This window comes from Dasypus novemcinctus, chromosome 31, assembly GCF_030445035.2.
Source record: "Dasypus novemcinctus isolate mDasNov1 chromosome 31, mDasNov1.1.hap2, whole genome shotgun sequence".
NCBI classification, from domain to species: Eukaryota; Metazoa; Chordata; class Mammalia; order Cingulata; family Dasypodidae; genus Dasypus; species Dasypus novemcinctus.
Window position 1 is genome coordinate 37,035,761 of NC_080703.1, and position 17,690 is coordinate 37,053,450.

Sequence of the window (17,690 nt, forward strand, 5' to 3'; positions counted from 1 at the left end):
ATGCATCAGCAGGATCACCACTGTTAGTCGGGTTTACAGCTAGCGTTTCTTACGGTGTGTGCATGACCTAGAGCAGGACTTGTGAAAATTTAAAGGGCATACAAAAAGCATCTGGGTATTTTCTTAGAATGTAGATTCTGATTTGTTGGTCTAGTTCCGCCCGGAGGTGCTGCATTTCTAGCAGGTTTCCAGAAGCTGTCGGTGCTGCTGGTCCACTTAAAATGCACTTGCTTTAAATGCAGTGACTGAATTAGAATACTTGGATGCAAGGCTTGGGAATCTGCCCCTTTCACACAATCCTCGGTTACTCTTTTACATGTGAAAGTTCCAGAACTATTTGAGTCATCTAAGGCTCAATCATTTCTGCCATACTGAACCATTTTGAGAGACCAGAAATGCTACCTTTTATACACATACGCTGGTAAGACTCAATTTTGATTTATTAGATTTTTCCAAGGTTATTTTGTGATTCTTTTATAATAATATTTTGAAAATCAGTGATATATGTATTAGGAGCCGGTTTGGGATCTGCACATTCTTCGTATTTTGTCTTCTTCCCTCAAGGAAATAATTCCATGAGAAGATGGGGTCTGGATGACGGGTGCTATTCCAGCCTTCTCTCCTGGGATGAAAAGCAAAGTGTTTGAGCAAATCAGAAACAGTGGGTTGTGTGTGTGTGTGTGTGTGCAAATAACGTTTTGAAATTAAGCTGACAAAGCAGCCTCCAATATTTAGTGGAAAATGACTACAGTGAACTCCTTGTGGAGTTTCACAAAGGAAATACAAGCCAGGCTATCTAAGTAGGTTAGCAGAGACATACCAATTCCAAGATGTTCAAATATAAATCACAGAAAGGACGGAATACAGAAGACTACATTCGTGAGCTCAAAGAGCTTATTTGTGTATCAAAACAGACTTCTCCATGAAACTGTTTTAAGAAGAGTTTTGGAATAATTTAATTCAGATAGTAGTTATTGGCTGAATTCTTACATGTGCCATAGACTGGGCAAGAGATGAAGAAAAATGAACAGGTCAAAGTCTTGCCCTCATTAAACTTGCACTCTAGCAGACAAGAACAGCATGTCATAATAGAAAGATGAAAATGGGTATTTCCGTAGGAAGAAAGTTAGTGTAAAATTTTATTCTTTAAAAGTAAAAGTAAAAATAAAACAATAAGGTAACTTCCCCAGGCCATTTTTAAAAAGTCAATGTGGAAAACCTCTGTCTATAAGAAATTTTAATAAAATACAAAAAGTGGAAACAATCCAGATATCCACCAACAGATGAATGGAAAAACAAATTGTGGGATATTCATACAATGCACCACTATTTAGCAATGAAAAGAATCAACAACTGAGAGTGCAGAACATGTCTCAAAAACATTATGTTGAGGGAAAGAAGCCAGATACAAAACAGTGTATCATTTAATTTATATAAAATCCATTGGCAGGTAAACTAGTCTATGGTGTTAGACATTAGAACACTGAATGCTGGTCTTTTATGGGGAGCACAGATTGGCTTTAAGGAACACATGAGAACTTTTTGGAGTCATGAAAACATTTTATATCTTGATCAGGGTAGTGGTTAACTGAGTATACACAATGACTAAAAATTCACTTAAGATTTGTATCTTTTATTATATATAAATTTAACCTTAAGAAATGAAAAAAAGAAAGTATGGCTAAGGCTAACAGAATTGGTAAGTTTTCCTTTGGTAGACCTTGGACCTATTTTTTTTTTTTTTTTAATTTTTTTATTTTTTATTGACTTTGTAATAATATTACATTAAAAATATATATGTGAGGTCCCATTCAACCCCACCCCCCCACCCCCCCTCTCCCCCCCCCCAACAACACTCGTTCCTTGGACCTATTTTGGGGGGCTGAGTACAGAGTATGTAATTGAAGGTCCATGGCAAGATAGAGCTCTTTAAGCTCCTTCCCTTCTGCAGGACATTTGGGATGGAAGCTGTGTGGAGGATGGAAGATTCTTGGTGACAGGGGATTGGGTTGGAGGAAGGGATCCGCGGCAGCTGACTGCCTCTCTCTTCCTCTCATGCTGGTCGTCCAGGGGCCTCTTATACCTTGGAGGTCCAACACCCTGTTTCTGTAGCCAAATTCATTGTCACACCAGGGAATGGGCTTGGCAAAGTGGTCGTTGTGGGCTGTGGCAGCCCCAGAATCAAAGGAGGACGAAAGGGTGTCGCTGCTAAAATCACAGGAGACAAACTGGACTTCGGAGTAGTCCAGGATGCACTTTAGGGGGTCTTCAGATGCCTGTTTCATTACCTTCTTGATATCATTGTATTTGGCCACTTTCTCCAGATGGGAGTTCAGATCCATGGCAGACATATTTGAGGGAGAGGGAATGGAAGATCATGCCAGTGAGCTTCTGATTCAGCTCAGGGATGACCTTGCCCACAGCCTTGGTCATGTTGGTAGATGCACAGATGCTGTTCTGGGCTGTCCCATGACCGTTGTGCCAGTTTCTAGGAGGAACCTTCCAGAGCCATCTTGGTGGCAGTGATGACATCAGCTGTGGTCATGAGTCCCTTCATGATGCTGAAGTCATCATGGATGACCTACAGTAGGTGGCCAGGTAGCTGGTGGCACAGGAAGCATTGCTGACAATCTTGAGGGAGTTGTATTTCTCATGATTCAGCCCATCACAAGCAAGAAGGGGCAGAGATGACGACGCCTTTGGATTCACCCTTTGATTGAGCCCCACCCTTCTCCAAGGTAGTGAAGACACCAGTGGACTCAACAGATATTCAGCACCAGCTTTGCCCCATGTGATGTTGGCAGAATCTTGCTCCTGGAATATAGAGATGTGCTTCCCATTGATGGAAAGCTTCTTGTTCTCAGCCTTGATGCTGCCTGTGGAATCATAAGGTACATAAAGACCTTGTAATTGAGGTCAATGAAGGTGACATTGATGGCAACAAACTGCAGTGTGTTGGACTGAAAAGCAGGTGCCCAGTATGACCAAATCTGTTTATTCTTACCTTCCCCATCGTGTCTCAGGGATGTGCAGGCACTGCATGAGCAGACATAACTGTCTATCCACTGGGGCGGAGCAGAGAATCTGAATCATTATTTTTTTTTAAAGAGTGGGAAACACAGTGAAGAAATAACGGATTGGGGACCTATTCCCTCATTTCTGTATTTGAAAGAAATTGAATATTATTTCAGAGAAAGTAAGACAGACATTCATAAGGAATGGAGTTCTTACTGGGTAAGATGTTTTAATATTTTTATTACTCTGGGAGATCTTAAGTGTTATGGATAGCAGGATGACTGGAGGTGATGTAGATCAGAGGAGGATCTAGGAGGAAGAAAGGACACTTAGAAAACTATTGGAAAGTAAAAATAAAGCTTGCTCGTTTCCTGTTGATCTGAAAAAAAAGATATCTTTCTGTGAAATATGGGTGAGGAATGGCAGGAATGGATAGCAAAAGATATGTGGAAAGGAAAAGGAGGGGAAAAAAGAAAATGAAACTCCTATTTTATTATCATAAGGAGGTTTATAAATGTTTTAAAAGGTGCAACTTCTGGCAGAGAGGAAAATGTAGGCAACATGGGGTGTTATTTATTAGGTATTAAAAAGACATGAGAATGTAATGTCCCAGAGCAAGAGGGATTTAATTCGGGAGGAAGAGTCCTGCTAGAGGTACAGATCTGTTGGAATGCATTTTAGAGGTAAGGAAACTAGATTTGTGTTAAATGAACTCTTCAAATTTCAACCCAGGGAACTAAAATCTTACAGTCCATATAGGAGGAGCCACTGAGATTCTAATTGATTTAGAAAAATTTTATTCACATGATATAATACTCCTGAACTGTGACTTCTAGCTGGAATATTCCACTCAGTGGCATCTCGGTAGAAAGAACATAGATAGGATTTGAAATCAGACATCCTGGGGGTGAATCCAAGCTGGAGTAATTGTTTCACCTCTCTTTGCCTTCATTTCCTCATAGAGAGAATGGGATGATAATAGCATCGTCACAAGGTGTGTCTTTAGGATTGAATGAGATATGGGTGAGATGCCAGGTTTTATGTCTCCCGTACAGTAGATTATCAAATAATAGTTACAGAATTAGTCCCGTTGAGCATATGAATGTCTTTTCCATTTCAAAATCTCCATTATTCCCAGTATGCAAAATAGGGCATTTAACTCTGCTCTCTTTCGATGGAAAGATGTCATTCCCTTCTTCCAACTTTATAACTCATCATCCTGGAGGTTGTCGGAAACAAAAATTTATGCCAAGTTAAACCACTACAGAATGCATGTTAAAGCAAGAGTCCCTGCAATTTGTTAAAAGACCCATGAACTGCAGTCAGAGAACTTCTAGGAATTCTTTTGTTTTCTTAATGAGAGAACTGGGTCTATAATGGAGTATTTTTCTTTCTTGGACTCTGCCTTAAAGTTTGCTTGGTTAACTATTTTGTTGTGACATTGCGTGTCTTATTTTCTAAGTCCTTTTCTCCTAAAACGACAATCAGGCAAGCAAAGGAGAATATGCAATTTCCATAAACAGAAAGAAAAAAGTCTCCGGGACTTATCTGTTTTTAGTTTCAAAACAAAATCCCACGTCCTATTAAAATGTATTGGTGTATCATAGCATAGTAATCCTCAAATTTATATCTGAGTCAAATGTCTGAGTTTGCTAATCTCTTCATTGCTTTCTAATTATTTCCTTCCCTTCTACTGAAATAATAAATGGGTAAATAGTCATATGTGAGATGCTCATATCTTTAATACGGCAGTAACTTCTGTCTTAGATGCATATTGTGCCAGATGGAATGTCTCATAAAGGGTGCAACAGACAAATTATGTAAGATATCCTGGCTAGCACAGGGACACACAGCACCCTGATATAACTCAATTTTGTCTTCTATCTCTCCCACTGCATTTTAAATCAGCAATGGAATAGTGTAAACGACTGTGTTTGAATAGAATGATAAATCAAATCTGTCCTGTGCGTGAAGCAGTCAGCCTCTATTAATTATCTTTATAGCAACATTTATGCTAATAGTCAAACCTTAGAATGGCAACACAAGATTATATTCACCCACAGAAGCAGTGTCTTTTTTTTATGGGTGTTCTAAGATGAAATAGATCAAGCTGTTGTTTTGGTATTTGCAGTTGGACGAATGAATTAATAAACTCTTATAAGAGAGTAGTAGTTTGAAGTTTGGAAAAAAAGATAGGTAATTCCTATCACAAACTATTATGACTCTTTGGTGCTTAGAAAACAAATGTGCTTATTTTCAATACATAAATGGGGAGAGTGACAGAGCACTCAGGAAAATGAGCAACTGGATGGATGGGTGGATGGATGGGTGGATGGATGAACAGACAGATGGAAGGAATGGACAGGAAGGCAGGCAGGCAGTTGGAAGGATGATCAGACAGACAGACAGATAGGTGGATGGGTGGATGGCTGAATGGATGAATATAGATGTGACTCTCCTAATCCGAGGACGTGAATAACAGTATTTTTCCAATTTGAATAATAAAACACTTTCTTACATCATTTAAGTGTTTAATTTAACAAGCATTTTTAGTTAAAAAGCTTCCCTGTAGATGACTTGTTTTAGAGAAGAATTAACATCAGAAGTTGCCAGCATATAAAGATAGAATAAAACACTCCTTTAAAAACCACTGCGCTGTGATGACAGAGTTTTGCCAGTCCTCCTGCTCTCCCAAAGGCCTTCCATCCACTTTTGTCCACCCTGTTAACCTCAGGGCACTTCTCTGGGGGTCTGCATTGGACCGTCTAGGATTCATGGCAGATGCTCCCCACTTCCCACTGTGCGGAGCTCCTGTATGAATATGTTTCCATTGCCAGGACAAGGCGATAATTATTTTTCTTCGTGATAGGGCTTGCTTTATCATCTAGTTTATTGTGCAGTTTAATAGAAACCAAAGAAAGCTAGGGAAATGCCTCATGAATTCACGGATTAAATCATTGTCTTAATCGTGCACTCCTTAACCTCATAAGGGAGACAATGAAATTTATAGCTGCATGACTAAGTGCAGAATTTGACAACTTTTTTTTTTCAATTAGTGCGCTAAAAGACAATTTCAATGTGCTCATGATGGTAAGGTAATTAAAAAGTTTGGTACTGGTAAACTATGCAAAGAAGGAATTTTAAATAATCGTACTCAAGCTTACCAAAATTATCTCCCTTTATAAAACATTACTTTTCTTTAGCTATACTATTTGAAATACGTGATCACAGAAAATATATTTTGCAAATTAATCCAGCCAGTGATTTAGCAAAGTATTTTTTATTAATTTTTTGTTAAACCATGATTGCTCATTTTTGATGAATTATTTGAGAAGGGAAAAAATATGGTTTAATTTTCACTTTTGTAAGCATAGTTTATTATGACTACCATTCAGAACTAAGAAACTGGTCCAGTTTGATTCATGTGTGGATCTCCTTTTAAACGATTTCTTTTTATTATGAAATGAACACAACTAGTTTTTAGAAATTAATGGAACATAAAAGAAATACACCCAATAATCTCAACAACCTAATGTAATCATCTGCATCTTGTTGTACTGTTTCGTTTTTTTTTTCCTATTTAGCTTATTTTTAAACAACATGCAGTCAGCCAATTTGTATACTGATGTTTTTCTCATTTTCTATTATGCAGTAAGTATTTTAGCTAATTAGTCTTCATAATCCTCAATTTTCATGGCTCAAGAATATTCCATCCTGTGGTTTTAAACCATCCCTTTATAACTGGAGATGGGCATTATCTTATCGCCAGGTTTTGTTGTAATTTGAATTTTTTGAAACGGTTGTAAGATGGAGAGGTACAAGCTTGAAGTACATGAATTTGGGATTTTTCTTTTTTATTATGCTTATTTCTTGATCAACCTGAATCTGAACTAGTGCACATTTTTTAAATGCATAAATGAATGAGTAGTATTGCCAGCATGTTCTTTCCATTACAGTAGTACTTCCAAAAATCCTTGCTAAAGTTATGGAGTTAAGTAGAAATGAAATGCGATACACAGTCTGCCTCTTACTTACTTTGTGGTCCATGACAACTACTTATATTTCCTTGGCCTCCACTTTTCCAAGTGTACAAAAGCTCAGTATTAGTACTACCTGGTGGGATTTTTTAGACAATAAAATGAGAAATGCATGAATAGCATAGTGCTGAGCAAATTGTAAGCCTCAACAGAAGTTGTCGATTCTTTAATAAATCAATGATGAAGTTTGATCTCTTCAGTCACTCGGTAAATGGATTCATCAAATTAAATTTTTAAAAATTTCTCTCTAAACACACATTATTAAGTCAATACAACTACTAAGCAAAAGTGTGTTGAATAAAAGTTCTCAGATGGCCTGAGTTATTTTTTTCCTCTGGAATTGACCAGTATCTTGGGGATCATATAAACTCCTTGTGACAGATGGCTGTACCATGGATGGAATTGGCCAGGTAGTCAATCTGAATTGGCTTTTAAGACGGTATTTATCAAATAGATGTGTCTCTGAGTGACTTCTATGCCTGTAGGCATTCACATCTCACACTCTCACATCGACATGAGGATGTAATGCGCTCCTCTCCAGCTTTAATTTGGCAAGGGCTCTCTGCCTCTGAAAGCTAAGATGTGACAGCTGTCTGAGGAGGCCCTGGGTGTAAGGGGAGAATTACACAGCTTCAGAGACAGGGCCCTGCTCTGTCATTACCATCATCATCATTTAATATTTATCAGAGTGCCGGCAACGGGCTCCGTGCTCTCCAGGCTGCGCAAGCGCTAAGCCACGGAAGAGAGGAGGAGAGGAAAATCAGCACATGCGGAAGACGAAACAAACTCCCTGCAGTGGATTTGGGCTACTTAGAAAGATGGTCCTTATTTCTGAGGCTTGAGATTATGTAGGGTGGTGGACCTCTTCCCAGCCTGCAATAACCTACCTTCAAAAAGCAAAAAGCAAAGATGATATTCGAGACTCATTTTAGGCGAAGATCCTGGTATCAAAATAAGGTTGATAGCTGTTTTGACAGCAGCCACTCTCTCTCCCTTCCTTTCTAAAGGAGGAGTAGAGGAAGTGGACACTGCATCTTAGTTTCCAAATGCCGTGTTTAAGATGTTAAATTGCTCTGAGAACTCATTCAATTCTGGGAGGTTAATGTATGACAGTCTGTACTGAAGGAAAGATATTTGGATGTAAGTACAATCAGCAGTTTTTAATTTGATGGTATATTTTTGCTAAAAATGTATATATGTTTCAATTGTGAAACTGACCGACAATCCTTGGAGAAATTATGGAAAATATTTAAAAACATAAAGATATAACCAAGCCTACCCCCATAATTCCACTACTTATATTACATTTTGTGTATTGTATTTCCCTTCAGTCATTTTTCCATTGAGAGAAGACTTTTCTCGAAAGAGATTTTTTTCTCTTCATTAAAATATAAGAGCTTTCTCATGAAATATTCTAACAAATGACCTCTATAATTCCTTTTAATTGTTAATTATGATAGGTAGCTAGAAATTATATTCCTGGAATAAAATGACACGTCCATTTCTTTCCGTAGGATAAAGAACTCCCACAGAGGGCAGGAAAACAGGCAGTCCAGTTGTCTTCTCTGTGGGAGCTCTTTGCATTTTCTGGCTTTTAAACTCTTGAATTACATACTGCAAATTCTCTATGTCTGCCACGTACCTTTTAACTTTATTTATGATGCCTTTATCCTATGACACAATTTTAATTTTTGATAGTAATTAAGGCTTTTTCTGTGATTTGTGTTGAATAAGAAGGCCCTTCCTCCTCTGAGATTAAAATCAGAGTACCTCTATGTCTTAATGCTTTTGGGGCATTGTTTTAAATTCATCTAAACTTATTTTTGGAAACTGCTACTTTTCTCCAAATTGTGTAGCTAAATGTCCCGATACCATTTAGTGAATAGTTCATCCCTTCTTCTCAAAGTGTGAATTCCAGCTTTATTCCATGCCACGTTGTGTTTACATGTCCATGGACCTACCATTGCTCTCTTGACTCTCCTCCATCCATCCAAGTGCTTATAACTTAGGGGTGAGAAGAAGCCAGTCATACAAAACACAGAAAGACTAACATTCCCCGCTGGGAAAACAGAACATATGTCCCGACGTGGAAGAGACCTTGAATTTTTGAAAACTGAAGAGCTGTTTGGTATGAACTTGAGTGAAGTAAGTCAAGAGGAGACAGGTACAAGATGAAATTGCAACTATGGGCAGAGTCACAGCGTAGTGGGCCCTACCATAGCCCTCAGTGCTTAGGGATTCTACCTGGGGAAACTCACGAGGCGTGAAGGTGTGGGCAGGCAAACCTCAAGTCACCTTTCCTGTGAATATTGGAAAGAGTTAAGGTATGTTCCTTCTCCAGGCCACTCTGCATCTCACCAATTCAGGTCTGCCATGGGTGAGAGCCTCTTCTGGATGGCCAGGTAGGCCTTGGAACAGGGCAGTGTGCAGGAAGGAGGGGGAGTTCTAGCTCATTTAACTGGTCCCTTAGATTATTCAGAAGCTCTAGGACACTTGGGCTGTGAAAGGCAGGGTCCTCATAGCTGCTTCCTCTCTCCAGATTTCACTCTCCACTTAGTTCCCATTTCCTTCATGCATCATGCTCTTTACAATTCCCAGGGTAGAATCTCAAAGTCTCTGGTGTTATTTTAGGAGAAGCTGGTCCTCTATGCTCACAGGCATATGTTTAATTGAATAATTGAAGAAAATAATGGTAAAGATACTTTACACTTTAAATTGTATACAGGCATGATCACATGTTATTACATGTGAGTCTCACAACATCATCTGAGGACAGATTCCGTTGTGGTTATCTCCATCTCACAGTTAGAACACAAGTTCAGAAAGAAGAAATTCCTTTCTTAATGACACATACGCACCCAGAAGATGAATCTCGAATCCAGTTTTTCTAAGTCTGTGAGTGTTCCTCTTCCAAGCATATTATTCTGTTTTCCTTCTTCTATTTAACTAAGAAAGAAGCAATCTTGTATCCCATTCTTTACATTTTCTTAAGGGTTAACATTAGGAAAATGGACAATTAGATCACTGTTAGAGAGCCAAAAAACATTGTTACTTCTTAGTAATGAAGGCAGAGAGATCATGCTAACAGAACCTTGAACTATTCAATAACCTTTTATCATGAATTATAATGTAACACCTGTAACATTTAGCTGTAACAATATTTTAATTTAGCGGAGCTTTCTGTGGTAGTGTTAGCACACTTAAGTGAAAGCCAAGCAGAAAGAAATATTGAAAGGTTCTTAATGGAAACCATTACACAGATAGCCTACTCTTTTGGAATATTTATAAGTAAAGGAAAATGATTCTATTTCCCCATTCAAAAAAAAATGAAAGAAAGAATTTTGGCTAGAAATAAACCTAAGAAGATGTTGACGGCTCAGTTGGGTGTATTTTCTCAATCCGTGAGTTCATTCTTTTCTTCTTGTGATTCCCTCTTCCCCTTTTCCTTCTACCTTCCCCAAGGTTATTATCAGAAAGCCTCCCTCCTGACGAATGAGGGCTCTCTAGCAATATGCGTTTTGGGGAGATCATTACTGTAGATAGAAGATAATATTAACCCTTTGGAAAGATAGAGGAAATTCTTTAAAACTAACTCTCTCTAGTACCAGGTGCTACCTCTACCATGTTGCCTGGGCATATACGTTATGTTCTGTAGCCATTAGTTAGTGTCTGCAGACTAGGACTCTTCCTTTTGAGTACTGTGATTACAAGAACTGCTAACGAGCATGGGATGTGGACAAGTGTCCTCTTTATCATAGCAAGACGCTAGATTTTATATTCTGAATTCAGAGTTGCTTCCTTCTATCCAAAAATCTTGAGAAACATGGGCCATTTGATTTCCTTCTAGCAACTGAGGGACAATAACACTCAGCACCTAGTTAATAAGGCACAGAGATGCAAAATACGTATTTGTAGGAGAAAATAGTCTTTGTGAGTTGAATAGGTAATTTTCAACATACAAAATCACTCTGACAAGCTGAGCTCGGTAAATTGGCCATTTCACGTCAACGTGGCTGGCCTTGATGTTGTATGGAATGCAGAACAATGCCGTAATAACACTGCATTTTATTTCTACAACTCCACTGTACTATAAAGGAAGCCTTCCAGGTACTAAACAAGATTAATGGCAATGAAAAAGTTGGTATACAATACACTTACAAATAACTTAGACATTCCATGCAGATTCATAATATACCTTTTACCTGGAAATAACACAACACAACACATTTCAAATAAGCATATCACACACATTGCTCTTAACTGAAAAGAGGTGAGGAGGAAGTTGATTGAGATTAGGGTCTGTCTCCTCGTAGGTAGAAGGCCCCACTTCTCTTGAACAGCAGGACAGAGAGATCTCCCTTTATCCTTTGTTTTCCAGTTTGAACTATAGTTCTGAGGCTTTTGACTGAGAATTCATAGCCAGATTAGGATTCTAGATGAGCTACAGTCCTTGTTTTGCTTAAGACCAGGAAGCAGCCATAGCATTTCTTTAAAAATAAATTATAGACCCTTTTCTACACAAAGGGAATCAGGAAGATGAGGGACAAAGAAAGAGAATGGAAAAGTAAAGCAGAAGAAAAAAATGCATTGGATAGTGCCATTGATTGGTACCAAAAATTAATTTGTTTCTTTGTGGTGAACCTTTTCATCAGGAGAGTCTCCATCAAGAACAACATGATGTTTCTGATGAATGTCCTCAAGGCAAGGGGAGGAGAAATTCACTCTGTGTTTCTGTGAATGCCAACCCTGAAATTGAACAAGAGGATCAATTCAAGTCCAAGCAAGAACATTTAAACAAATAATAGGAAAGACCTGAGATCAAGGAATGACATAATTAAAAGGCAGCCTCTTGAGAAATGAGAGAAAGTTCTGGGTTAAAAATCCATTTTCAATAAAATGAAACCTATTGAAAATGTAATCATATTTCAAAAAAGTTTGCCTTTAGAGGAAAATGCTAGCATTACATTGTTTATATATTCAGAATGAAATGACTGACCTTGAGAATATAGATGATAGCAAGGGTTGGTCTAGAGGGTTTTTATTTGCAATTATTTTGAATGCCTTTGTTTGCGATAACTTGCAATAGTATCTCAGGAAGCAGTGTACTGTTTTCTCCATTCTTTTTTCAGAGAAAGGGATGGAGACCCAGAGACATTCAATAACTTAGGCCAAGATGTGGAGGTAGAGAGAAATATTGGTCTCAGGAGTCCTCGTCAATAGAGACTTCCAACAAACCGGGTATGTCTTTAAAGAATTAAACAACAAAACTCTAGCACCCTATTTTCGTTCAACACTTCCAATTTAATACCGTAGTTTAACATGATGTGATCATCTGATTATTGGTCTTCATTTTGAGACTTGATATTGAAATATTTTCAATGAATATGCAGATTTCCATGAACTAGTCTGTAATATTTCATGTTTTTGGGGAGAGAGGGGGGTGATTTTGAAATAATATCAGAGTTCAAAAATGTTGCAAAATATTACAAAGAATTCCTTATACCCTTCCTCCAGAGTCTTCAAATGTTGACATCTTCTACTCCCACAGTACAATGATCATAATCAGTACATTGATACCTAACTCCCTTTTTCCAGCTGATCCAAAATGCCTTTGTACTGACTCAGAGTCCAATGCAGGATGATCCGAAGGTATATTTTGTTGCCGTGACTTCTTACTTTCCTTTAATCAGGAACCATTCCTCTGTTAACCTTTGTCTTCATGAATGTTTAAGTTTGAAAAGTACAGGACAGTTAATTTATAGCATTTCTTCGTTGGACTTAGGGGGAGGTTTCCTCATGAGGATGTATTTTTGGTTAACACACCACAGAAGTGATGCTTTGCCCTTCTCACCGCATCATGCGCATCCCAGCTTCATGACGCCCATTTGCCTTATTAAGGGTGGAGTTAACCGTCGTTCATGTTAGATCTCTCTGCTCTCAAGTTGCTATGGGGAAATTCTTTGAAACTATGTAAATATTTTCTCCCTCACAGTGCTTTTGCCTGCCATCCATTGGTGATTCTTCCCTGAAACGATGATATTTGTTGCATTATTTGTAAATTTGCTAGTAAGAATTCTACTGTAAGGATGGGCCATTCCCTCTCCTCCACTTATTTATTTTTCACTTATCTAATTAGAGTAAATAGACCCATGGATTCTTACTTTACTCTATGTGTACTAATCTATTACTATTTATTTTCTTCCTGAAATTGTTCTCCTATTATTATTTATTTTCTTCCTGAAATTATTCCCCTGGGACAATTTTGAAAAGCAGTCTGTTAGAAGTGGCAGAAAAGAATGGACCGTGAAAGTAAATTGGTGTTGGTAAGATCCCTTTTAGGGATGAAGTTCTACTGTTAGGGACATTGCCACACAGAGGGATGTGCCTGGGGCACAATTTGCTGCCCCTCCTTTCTTTTCCTGAATGGTATTCATGAACTCGGAGACCATGACTGGGTTTGAAAAACAGTTTTCTGAGCTGAAATCTGAAGATCTCCCCTAGAACCAAATCCTGAGGCTCAGCTAGACACTTGCCATGCTCTACTCCCATCCCTGCCCCAGGCTAGCCCCACAGATCCCACCACATAGCCCTTCCTCAGATGCTCTGAAAAGCCTCAAACACACAAAAAGTCTTTTAGCTACAGGTCTTTCTCTAATTCAACAGATTGGAATTTAAAAGTTAACAATTATGATAAAGAAATGATAATGTCATCCTTCACCAATGACATAGCCCTTCGTGGAGTACAGACTTGTCTTATTTGTGTTCCACCACGTGCAGATCTCAAGAACATGATTCAAGTGTAAGCAGTTTATGAGAGGAGTTCAGATAACATAGAGATGTGATAAATGAAGGCAAGGCTGTCAGCAGAAGGTGAGCTATTCAATCAGCAGCCGTGGAACTCTGGGAATTAACAGAAAGCATACAAGTCAGAATGATCCATCTCAAAGAATGAGGCAGCTGGAGTATTTGTACATCAATCCCAACCAATGGTAGGGGATTGCTCCTGGAGGTATTAATTCCACATCACCTGCCTGTTCCATGCATGTGGGCACACTCAGGTGAGCACATGGGCAGGGGGTTTCCACAGCCCCAGGAAAAGAGCCCTCGAGTGCAGAGCTGCAGATACCGGCGGTTGCATGTTGACTAGCGCACACTGGAAGATACTGGGGTTAAGGGTGTGGCCCTGACAAGGCCTGCTACCCAAGCCCTATGGCATATCTTAATAAAAGAATCATGCAAATATGCAATATAGGTGTCATATGCATTTTATAAATTGATTAACTGAGGCTTGGAGAACTTCAGTGACTAGGTTAAGGTCACATACTGTAATGAATGTACAAGAAGACAGAGTTACAGAATGACAGAGCATAGGAGAACAAGACAGTCTTCACATCTATTCTCTGGAGGTCTGAGTTGGTGGTGGCAGGGTAAACCTTCCAAGGAAAAGTTCAGCTTTCTACATGGACACTGGGACTTTTCAGCCACATGAAACCCTCAGACTTACATCAAAGTGCACTATGGCAAGGACTGTCCCCATTTCCCAGTAATTTACCATTTGCTGTTCTTCTCATTTGACACCACTGAGTAATGACCTATATTTCATTTCTTGCTGACTTTAGGCAACTTCTACTAATGTCCTAATGCACCAAAGCAAAGGAAAATGGTTGCTCAGGAGATGAGCACATACAAGTCTAAAGTTTCCTTAGATTCATCCAGCACGAGACACGCACAAGCTAATACATTGAGACTGAAAAATAGGAAATGCTTATGCTAATTCAGTCCTGAAAATAAGGGAAGTGTTCCATATTTTTAATAGAGATAAATGTAATTTCAGAAATGAATAAGAACAGAATTATTGAGCAAAATGAATTATTCAAAATTATTCAGTCAAAATGTCCTGATAAGGCGCCAATCACTTATTTATTCATTTTTACTTTCAGTCTTGTCAGTCATAGTTTAACCATGTATTCATCCCCATTGTATGCCTGACTTTGTGCTAAGCACCAAAGCTGCAAAAGTAAATGTTTATGGAACACAAACCCTTAGGAATTTGCAGAAGGCAAAAAGAAGGGCAGACTTGGAAACACTTAACAAGCTGCATGATGTAATCTATAATAGAACACACTGTGGCAAAGTGAGGTAGAAAAGGAAGACAACTTAGCGGTGGAGAGGGACCAATGGAAAATTACCATCAGATAACCCCTGACCACTGTAGAGAAGCCCCCGTCTAAGGCCTGGTGCAGGAAGATACTGGATGATGGGAAGCCCACCCATTACCTGACCACAGCACACTTGGCCAACCCCTGCCCTGGACAGTTCCCATGAAAGTGTAGTGTTTTCAGCCCCTCTTTTGCATAAGACAGAGTGAATAAGGATGTTGGAACTCACACATCGTCATTTACATGGGAGGCAGGAGAAGAAGGGGACAGCCCAGAGTTAATAAAGCAGCCCCCCCAGCCCCAGCAGATGTGACTCATCTGAGCACACCCACACTCCTATCTTCAGTGTGTACTTTCACTTTGTATTAAATCCTCTTGCTGTTATCTGAATAGTCCTTGAATTTTTTCTAGCGACTGTGTCAAGAACCCTCCTACCCTAAGTTGAGGTCTTTCCCTAAGACCTTTCAGGGCTCCAACAGCATCAGACGTAGTAGAAAGGGAAACCAGAATGAGAGATTGGAACCAGAGTGTAAAGTGTCTAACGTGATGATAGGGACTTTGGGTTCTTTTGGATAACAAGGAATCACTGGATTTTACTTTGTTATCAGTGGAAGGACTCCAATAGCAACATGAACAAAGAGAAGAAAATAATTTCCACCAAAAAATAAAACAATCTGGGTCTTGAGTACTAATCCCTACTTCAAAGAATTGCCAGGTATTAAACATGACCTCTTAAGACTATATGGGCCAGGTGGTCATACTTTTCAAGTAACTTTGCCTTGTTTATTTTCTTAGAGGGCCCATGAAATTGCTTAGCGATATTTTGTCCATGACTCTGGACCACCTGCAGGGATCATTAAAAAAATCTGCGGAAAATGTGAAAAACATTACATGTGATGGATATTTTTATTGGTTTAGTTCTGATAGAAACATTTGCAAAGAATAATTCTAAATGTGTATCTGAAGAAATATTCTCTTATTCTCTTTGTTCAGTGCTGCAATAAAAAATAGGAGATGAGAATGAGTTAGAGGAGTAAGAACAACATATAATTATTGTGGTTTTTGTTATGTTTCAAGCATTGTGCCAGGCACATAAGGATGTAATTAAGACTGTGGATAGACTAATTCTCATCTTTGCCAAGAGTTGTATAGATGGTGAGGAAAATGTGTGTTATGGGAAGATCATGAGATTTGGAGACAGAGAGATGTGGATTGGATATCAGGTTAACATTAGGAAAGCTGTCTACTCCTTCTCGATTTTAATTCCTCATTTGTAAAATGGAGATAATAAAGTCACTTTATTATAACCTTCAATAAAAGTATTTATCTTTTCTTGAACATTTATGACACGTTTCTATGTTTGTTGATTTTCTGTCTCCCCATTAAAATACAATTGCCATCAGGACAGGGATAATACATGCCTTGGCTACTGTGGGAACAGAATAACGATCTCTCCATACGCCCATGTCTTGATCCCTGGAAACTTTGACTATGACACATTACATGGCAAAGGAGAATTAAGGTAACAGATTGAATTAAATGTCTTAATCATCTGACCTTGAACCAGGACATTATCCTGGATTATTCTTGTCCTTATATGTAGGATGAGAGAGATGGCAATGTGAGAAGAACTTGGCCCAGCTTTCTTTGTTGGCTTTGAAGATGGAGGAATGTGGTCATGAACCAAGGAGTGCAGGCAACCTCTTGACTCTGGGAAGGGCAAGGAAATGGACTTCCCCACAGACCCTTTGGAAGGAGTGCCACCATCCCAGCACCTTGATCCAGTGAGACCTGCTGACTTCTGACCTCCAAAACTGAAAATAATAGATGTAGCTTGTGTGTAACTACTACATTTGCAGCAATTTATTTCATCCATAGAAATCTAATACAATTAATCATGACTTTTTTTTTCACCAGTGCTTAGAAGAGTGACTGAACCACAGAAATGCCTTAAATGTATGGATCTTCATGTATATGTGTTTTTCAAATGAACAAATAAATGAACAATCAACAATCAAATGAACAATGATGTTGGCAAATAAGAAGACAGTGACATCTTATACATAAGGGTAAAAAAAGTACAAGGAGTCAAAATATGTATCAAAGAGATTTAAAGTAAAATTATTTTGTTAAAATTATATCCAGTAATTTACATACTCTATGCAATAATATATATATGCACTATAGAAAGGAGCTTGAGCTTTGGTTCAGAAACATAAAACTTTACATAACAATTTTAGGAAAAAGGGCTGAAAGGCCTTTTACCAATAATTATCATTTGTTTTTATCAACTACAGTTTTGCTAAACTCTTCTGTTTTTCAGCATTACATGAAAGCATAGACAACTTCACTAAGAAATATTTAAATTTTTAAGAAATCCTGTGCTGTTAATTAAGCACAACACCATCTTTTTTTATTAGAGAAGTTATGAGTTAACAGAACAACCATGCACAAAATACAGGATTCCTATGCACTGCCC

The 17,690-nt window shown here is 38.5% G+C and overlaps 1 pseudogene; it reads right to left on the bottom strand.

The window, feature by feature from the left end:
• Positions 1 to 509: 509 nt before the first annotated feature.
• On the bottom strand, positions 510 to 3,013 carry LOC101415604 (glyceraldehyde-3-phosphate dehydrogenase-like; annotated as a pseudogene).
• Between the last annotated feature and the right edge of the window lie 14,677 nt (positions 3,014 to 17,690).